Source organism: Mus musculus, chromosome X, assembly GCF_000001635.26.
Source record: "Mus musculus strain C57BL/6J chromosome X, GRCm38.p6 C57BL/6J".
Taxonomy (NCBI): domain Eukaryota; kingdom Metazoa; phylum Chordata; class Mammalia; order Rodentia; family Muridae; genus Mus; species Mus musculus.
The window spans coordinates 78782336-78790645 of record NC_000086.7 but is presented as its reverse complement, the minus strand read 5'-3'; the positions used below and the strand labels follow the sequence as shown (position 1 = coordinate 78790645).

Sequence of the window (8310 nt, the reverse complement as noted above, 5' to 3'; positions counted from 1 at the left end):
TTTCCAAGTGATTCAGATAGTCTAAATCTCTTTAATGCAGATAGTCAGGTCACAGACTCTTCCTTATGGCTTGGCTTTTCTGGCAATCTTGTTTGCTTCTTTCAGGCAGTTCAGCTGGTTTCTGATTTTTCCAGGTGGCTGATCTAGTCTCAGGGTTTTCTTTGCTGCTTGTCTTGTCTGGGAGTGACTGTTAGCAATCTTTATTCGTTCTATTGCCTTGTTGAGGAAGGGGGCTAGTGAATCGCCACAGTTTCAGTGATGTCCTGAAGTTATTTTGAGTTGTTTAATCTCTGACTTCAGCTTCTCTGCAGGATTGAATGAATCATAGAGGAAACTGCTACACAACACAAGATGATACCAAATCCTATGGGTGGGAGGTAACAGAGTTCAAGGTAGGAAAAATGCCAAATTAATTTTAGCAAACCATTTAAGAACTTAGAATACTAAATCTAAAAGGAGATGGCCCTCTTAATGAGAATCCTTATACTGTCTTTTAGGAAAGAGGATTTTTTTGTTTGTTTCTTGCATCATTAAAAAAAGGTTTATAAGGAAAAGAACCTTGAGTATTTCAAAGACAAACAGTAATACACTAACGGGTTTATTGCCTTTTCGCTCATTCAGACATCTGGGGGTTCTACTTATCCTGATTCAAATTCTCTTTTATTTCCCTTGTAACTTGCTCTATGCTTCCTGTATGGATATGGGTAAAGTTAACAGAGCATACAATTACTCATGATCTGCTTGATTTAAGAGATTTACTGCTTACCATCTGAGACTGAAAACTATCAATACTCTGTCTTCATACACATGAATGCCGAATGGTAGAAGATAACACCTCAGTCCACGGTCCTTAGATTTATAGAACTCCAAAAGTAAAGGCAAGAAAATTAAAAATAAGCAATTTAAATCATATCAAACATAATGGATTCTATACATATAAAAATGTTCACCAGTGTTAAAACCTAAACTATAGAAGAAAATATTTGCAAGTGACATACCTAGTAAAAGGTTAATATTCAAAGTATATAAGGAAGTAACCCAGTAACAACAAAACAATAAAATATAAAATGGAAATTATATATAAAATATAAATAAATATAACAAGTATATATAGACATTACCAAAAGAATACATGAAATATTTAACATCATAATCATCAAGGAAATTGAAATCAAAATCTCAGGAGGCATCAGTTCACACCAGTTAGAAGGACTGTTATTTAAAAGATGTTGGGAAGATGTCAAGGTATGGGACGAGGAGCCATGAGAGGAAGCCTGGTAAGGTTGAGCTAAGGCTAAAAGCCCTGGAGATCCTGAAGGGAAGGTGGTAGGAACTTTGCCTGCTCCTGGGACCAGACCCCTGTCACATAGCCACAGCCCCCTGCACCGCCACCCCTGAAGAGAGGTTTGTGGCCATCAGTCAAGTAGAGGAAGCATCCAAGTCTCCCTACATATAGATGAGGCATCCCCAACATGTCATACTAAGTCAATAAGAAGTACCTACTCTCAGAACCCAACCCACCCTATAACTGTATGTAAAGATCCTATCTAGAAGGAATAAAGGTGTGTGAGAATTACTCCTTAGTCTGAGAGCTTCTGTCATAAGAGCTGTAACACCACCACCAGGGAAAAAACCTGCTCTCCCAAAACACCACCAGAAATTCCTCTGCACACCCACTGGCTAGTCAGCTTCCTTCCTGCTCAACCCATCCCGAATCAGTGAAGAGCAGCCTGTGCAGAATCTTGGAGCAACAGCAACAAAAGCACCAGCAACAGCAGAGCAGAGGTGGAGTCAGCCGGAGCAGCAGAGGCTGTGGAGGCAATTCCTCCTCCCTGCTCGAGTTCTTTCCCCCTAAACCCTTCTACCTGACCTGGCCAGAGATCTCCGTGGAAAGCCTCCAATACACAGGCTCACATCAAGGAAAGAAAAAGTTTGTATGCACTGCTAGTAAAATGAATGGGATTGAATAGTAGCTACCTTCTAGTGATTCCCACAGTGGAAAACTATAATTTAAAAAGTATGATACGTATAAAAATTGTTTTCTTTACTAAAGGGAAAATGCTACATGACTATGTAACTTCAACATCATTTTAAAAATTAACTTTCAAGACTCTAGACTTGAAACCATATATTTACTTGAAACCATAGATTTATAGCCTAGTATTAAGTAAATCTCCACTTTAGTTTTGTATTAATTACTTTTCTGTAATATTTCTCATGAAACATTATGATAAAAACCACTTTTTTTTAAGTTTCAAGTTTATTTCCTTTTTCTTTTTTCTGTTTGCTATTTAAATACAAAGCTAAGCCACAAACACATACAGCCAAGACATTTTTATCTCACAGTTACACACTCCTGTCAGATCCTCCTCCAAGTCTGACCACTGACTGGGCTAGCAAAGGGTGCGGGAAAGACTTTCTTTTGTAGGTAGCACCATCATGAGCCTGGGAGATGGGGGTGTCGGGGACAAGGGTAGGTTCTTATTCCTGGCTCCTGAACCCCAGGCCCCTGGACTGAAGGTGAATGGTGAGTCCTCTCCAGGGAGGGAGAAGGAAGCCACCTACTCTTGCTCTCTCATCCTGGTTCTCTGCCGGCTATCAAGTACACTAGTGCCAAGCACGGCTGGTGCCTGATGCTCCGGGGTGCTAGACTGACAGCTGACAGCATGTTCATGGGATACCAGGAGTTCTGCCTTGACAGCAGGTAGAGGACTTCCCACGCAGCAGAACTGGGGTTGGGGAGGGGGTGTGGGCTTAGTAATTTCTAGTCCCACTACAAAACCTCACTTTTGATTAAAATAGAGTATCATCTCAAATCTTCTCTACATAAACCACCAACCAAGACAAAAGAGAAAGAATAAACCCCAGAAGAAAAGAAAACCACATTCATTTCACTCCCTTCAAAACCTATATACACGTTAAGTTGTTTTCTGTGTTTTTTTTCCATATTTTCTTTTTTTTTATTTTTAAAAAATGTTTTGTTTTTATTATTTTTTAAAATGAATTGAGTGTTCACATTTCTATAAAGAATTAATGCAGTTTCAGGAGACCTGCCTTTCTTGAGCAGGAGAACAGTGCTTTTCCCGGCCCGCCTCTAGTCTGACTGTCCACCCTGATGCTTCAAGGTGCCTGGAAAAGCAGTAAGCCCGTGGAAGAGGTCTGTTCCTGGCCGGGCCTCCAAGCCCCGGGCTCAGTAAGCTTTGGAGAAAGCAGAGGGGAAGACTATCTTACTGTGAAACTTTTGCTAAAAAAAAACATTCACACACATCAGTGTGTATGCCTGTCAGGATGTTGAGGAGAACAAGAGCTTGGAGACATCCCGTCCAGGCTGTGCGTGGGGGGGGCGGGGAGCAGTGCCCTCACACCTGCCTGTCCTTGGACATGGGGTACGGGGGAGTCCTGGCTTTCATCTTAGGCAGAGCCCGGCTTCCTAGTTCATGTTCAACTCCATTCTCTAAAACCTGTGCCGAGTCTAACACTGCGCAGGAAGCACAAACGTTCAGCTTGTATGCAAAAAGGTACAAAAACAACTAGAATATAAAAGTTTTGGTAATATAAGGCCATCTGTTCAAGTCCAACTTGGAAACCTGTAACAGATATGTAAATACTACATGAAAAGGCATCTTTAATATACTTTTTAAAAACATTTGAAGTAGTTAGCTAAGAGTAAGTGTGTGTGTGTGTGTGTGTGTGTGTGTGTGTGTGTGTGTGAAAATAAATTCATTTCCCTTTGAGGGCACTTTGTCCTTTGAAGGAGACAGGGTGTCAGGGAGGCAGGGAGGTCACGTGGTTAGTGCTTCAGCCAAGGGTAGGCTTCAATAGAAGCCTTGCTTCGGTACCTATAGTACAGGAGCTCCTTCCCAGCTGCGATGTCTCGATGTCTCAGGTGGTGATGACGATGAGGCTAGGCACGCCATCAATGTCGTGCAGTTTGGTCTGGCAGTTCCCACACTTACTGTGACTGATGAGTCTCCCCAGGTGGTTCGTTTCTTGAGTGGCATCCACGCAGTAGGTTTTGCTCAGATACTGAAAATAGTACATGTAGCAGCCCGTGGAGGGGTCCTGTGCATACAGAGCCTCCCGCTTCTTGGCATCAGTGATTTCAATGAGATCCCCATGGTATTCTACCAAAAGTCTCCCCGGGAGAACTCCTTGGTAGTGATCACACCCCTGCCTTTGACATCAATTAGATCGATCTTCATGCCTTCTTCCTTCCCCTCTCAATCAGCTGTCTATTTTCTCCCTTTCTTCAGACTGCAGCTCAGCTTTGCTCTTCCAGGAGCTCCACCACACAGGGTAGAAATCGGTGAGTTTTCTATTCTGCTGGGTTTTCCCTTGAGACTTTTTCCGAGGGGCCTGCTTGCCCTTGAGGGGCTCTTTCAGGGCTTGCTTAGCAGCGACTGCTACATTGGTAGAATCACATGATGGGGGGGGGAGAATTTGGAGGTTCTGCTGCTTCAGATTTTTGGTTTGGAAAAGGCGGCAGGGGACCACTCCTGTTGTCTTTGCTCTTCTGTTCATCTGACTTCACAGTGCTTCAGATAACGTTCCCGGCGTTCCTTTTCTTCTCGCTTCCTGTAGATTCCAGCTAATGGTTTCCCCAGGCATTTGACCTCTTGATGGGCAACCGAGTTCTCTTCCTGAAGTGGAGAGCACATTGCAGAGCACTTGTTCGGCCTCCTGTAGGCATAGATCTTTGACTGCCCAGTAAATATGTTCTCCTGCAGACCGGCTAGGCCCATGACTGCGCGGCCAGCACCCTCGCCCTCACCTCGACCCGGCCACCAACTCTGCCGCCACCTCTGCTACTGCCACCACCTCCGCCATCAGCGCCGCCATGGCGCTCCTGAAAAGGGCCTGCAGTGCCCCACAGCACCTGCTTTGCCCATGGCCGATAGCAGTCCCGGAGCCCATGCTCACCACAGCCCTGTCCCAGAGCAAGGCCAGATAAAGATTACTTATAAAGGAAAGAGTGTATTTTGTCTTATGATCCAGGAAAAGAGTACATCATGGTGAGAAAGACATGACAAGCAGGTAACTAGAGCAGGAAGCTAAGAGATCACATCTCTAGCCACAAACATCAAGCAAAGATACTTAGTGGAAAGGAGCAAGTCTGTTGTGGGGCAGACATACCATATCACCACAGGAATTGGCATAGCCAATGGTGAAGCATGCTCAAATTCAAGAAATTTCCCTCCCTGCTTCTGTGCCTGCCTTAGGGCATATAATTGGGCAACCAGGTGGTGACAAGTAATCAGTCATGTAGCATAACACCTGGATTGCCTCTCCGTTCTTCTGTTTTATTTTGTTTTGTTTTTGTTTTTGTTTTATTTTTGGTGTTGTGCCTCTGGTTTTGTTTTGTTTTTGTTGTTGTTGTTGGTGGTGTTTTTTTTTTTTACATTTTTATTAATTTATTTTAATTAGTTATTTTATTCATTTACATTTGAAATGCTATCCCAAAAGTCCCCCAGACCCTCCCACCCCCACTCCCCTACCCATCCACTCCCACTTCTTGGCCCTGGCTTATCCCCGTACTGAGGCATATAAAGTTGGCAAGACCAAGGGGCCTCTCTTCCCAATGATGGCCCACTAGGCCATCTTCTGATACATATGCCCTAGAGACACGAGCTCCAGGGGTACTGGTTAGTTCATAGTGTTGGCCCACCTATAGGGTTGCAGAAGCCTTTAGCTCCTTGGGTACTTTATCTAGTTCCTCCATTGGGGGACCTGTGCTCCATTCAATAGCTGACTGTGAGCATCCACTTCTGTGTTTGCCAGGCCACAGCATAGCCTCACAAGAGACAGCTATGTCAGGATTCTTTCAGCAAAATCTTGCTAGTGTATGCAATGGTGTCAGCATGTGGAGGCTGATTATGGGATGGATCCCCGAGTATGGCAGTCTCTAGATGGTCCATCCTTTGGTCTCGGCTCAAAACTTTGTCTCTGTAACTCCTTCCATGGGTGTTTTGTTCCCAATTCTAAGAAGGGGCAAAGTGTCCACACTTTGGTCTTTGTTCTTCTTGAGTTTCATGTGTTTTGCAAATTGTATTTGTATCTTAGGTATTCTAAGTTTCTGGGCTAATATCTGCTTATCAGTGAGTACATATCATGTGAGTTCTTTTGTGAATGTGTTACCTCACTCAGTATGATGCCCTCCAGGTCCATCCATTTGCTTAGGAATTTCATAAATTCATTGTTTTTAATAGCTGAGTAGTACTCAATTGTGCAAATGTACCCCATTTTCTGTATCCATTCCTCTGATGAGGGACATCTGGGTTCTTTCCAGCTTCTGGCTATTATAAATTAGGCTGCTATGAACATAGTGGAGCATGTGTCCTTCTTACCAGTTGAAACGTCTTCTAGACATATGCCCAGGAGTGGTATTGTGGGATCTTCCAGTAGTATTATGTCCAATTTTCTGAGGAACCGCCAGACTGATTTCCAGAGTGGTTGTACAAGCTTGCAATCCCACAAACTATGGAGGAGTGTTACTCTTTCTCCACATCCTCACCAGCATCTGCTGTCATCTGGATTTTTGATCTTAGCCATTCTGACTGGTGTGAGGTAGAATCTCAGGGTTGTTTTGATTTGCATTTCCCTGATGATTAAGGATGCTGAACATTTTTTTCTGGTGCTTCTCAGCCATTCAGGGGAGAATCATTTGTTTAGCTCTGAGCCCCATTTTTCATGGGGTTATTTGATATTCTGCAGTCCACCTTCTTGAGTTCTTTATATATATTGAATATTAGTCCCCTATCTGATTTAGGATATCCTTTGCCAATCGGTTGGTGGCCTTTTTTGTCTTATTGATGATGTCTTTTGCCTTACAGAAGCTTTGTAATTTTATGAGGTCCCATTTGTCAATTCTTGATCATACAGCACAAGCCATTGCTGTTCTATTCAGGGATTTTCCCCCTCTGCTCATATCTTCGAGGCTTTTCTCCACTTTCTCTTCTATACGTTTCACTGTCTCTGGTTTTATGTGGAGTTCCTTGATACACTTAGATTTGACTTTAGTACAAGGAGATAGGAATGGATCAATTTGAATTCTTCTACATGATATCCACCAGTTGTGCCAGCACCATTTGTTGAAAATTCTGTCTTTTTTGCACTGGATGGTTTTAGATCCCTTCTCAAAGATCAAGTGACCATAGGTGTGTGGGGTCATTTCTGGGTCTTCAATTCTATTTCATTGGTCTACTTGTCTGTCAGTATGCCAGTACCATGCAGTTTTTATCACAATTGCTCTGTAGTACAGCTTTAGGTCCGGCATGGTGATTCCACCAGAGGTTCTTTTATCATTGAGAAGAGGGAGGTTTTGCTATCCTAGGTTTTGTTATTCCAGATGAATTTGCAAATTGCCCTTTCTAATTTGTTGAAGAAATGAGTTAGAATTTTGATGGGGATTGCATTGAATCTGTAGATTGCTTTTGGCAAGATAGCCATTTTTACTATATTGATTGATCCTGCCAATTCATGAGCATGGGAGATTTTTCCATCTTCTGAGATCTTCTTTAATTTCTTTCTTCAGACACCTGAAGTTCTTATCATACAGATCTTTCACTTCCTTAGTTAGAGGCACACCAGGGTGTTTTATTTTATTTGTGACTACTGTGAAGGGTGTTGTTTCCCCAATTTCTTTCTCAGCCTGATTATCCTTTGTGTAGAGAAAGGCCATTGACTTTTTGAGTTAATTTTATACCCAGCTATTTCACTGAAGCTTTTTATCAGGTTTAGGAGTTCTCTGGTGGAATTTTTAGAGTCACTTATATATACTATTATATCATCTGCACATAGTGATATTTTAACTTCTTCCTTTCCAATTTGTATCCCCTTGATCTTTTGTTGTCTAATTGCACTGGCTAGGACTTTGAATACTCTGTTGAATACATATGGAAAAATGGGCAGCCTTGTCTAGTCCCTGATTTAAGTGGGATTGTTTCTAGCTTCTCACCACTTACTTTGATGTTGGCTAATGGTTTGCTGTAGTTTGCTTTTATCATGTTTAGGTATGGGCCTCCAATTCCTGATCTTTCCAAGACTTTTATCATGAATGGGTGTTGGATTTTGTCAAATGCTTTCTCTGCATCTAACGAGATGATCAAGTGGTTTTTGTCTTTGAGTTTGTTTATTTAGTGGATTATGTTGATGGATTTCTGTATATTAAACCATCCTTGCATCCCTGGAATGAAACCTACTTGGACAGGATGGATGATTTTTTGATGTTTTCTTGGATTCGGTTAGCAAGAATTTTATTGAGTATTTTTGCATTGATATTCATAAGGGAAATTGGTCTCAAGTTCTCTTTCT

At 42.3% G+C, this 8310-nt stretch overlaps 1 pseudogene; it reads right to left on the bottom strand.

The window, feature by feature from the left end:
- Positions 1-3593: 3593 nt before the first annotated feature.
- On the bottom strand, positions 3594-4945 carry Gm8770 (predicted gene 8770; annotated as a pseudogene).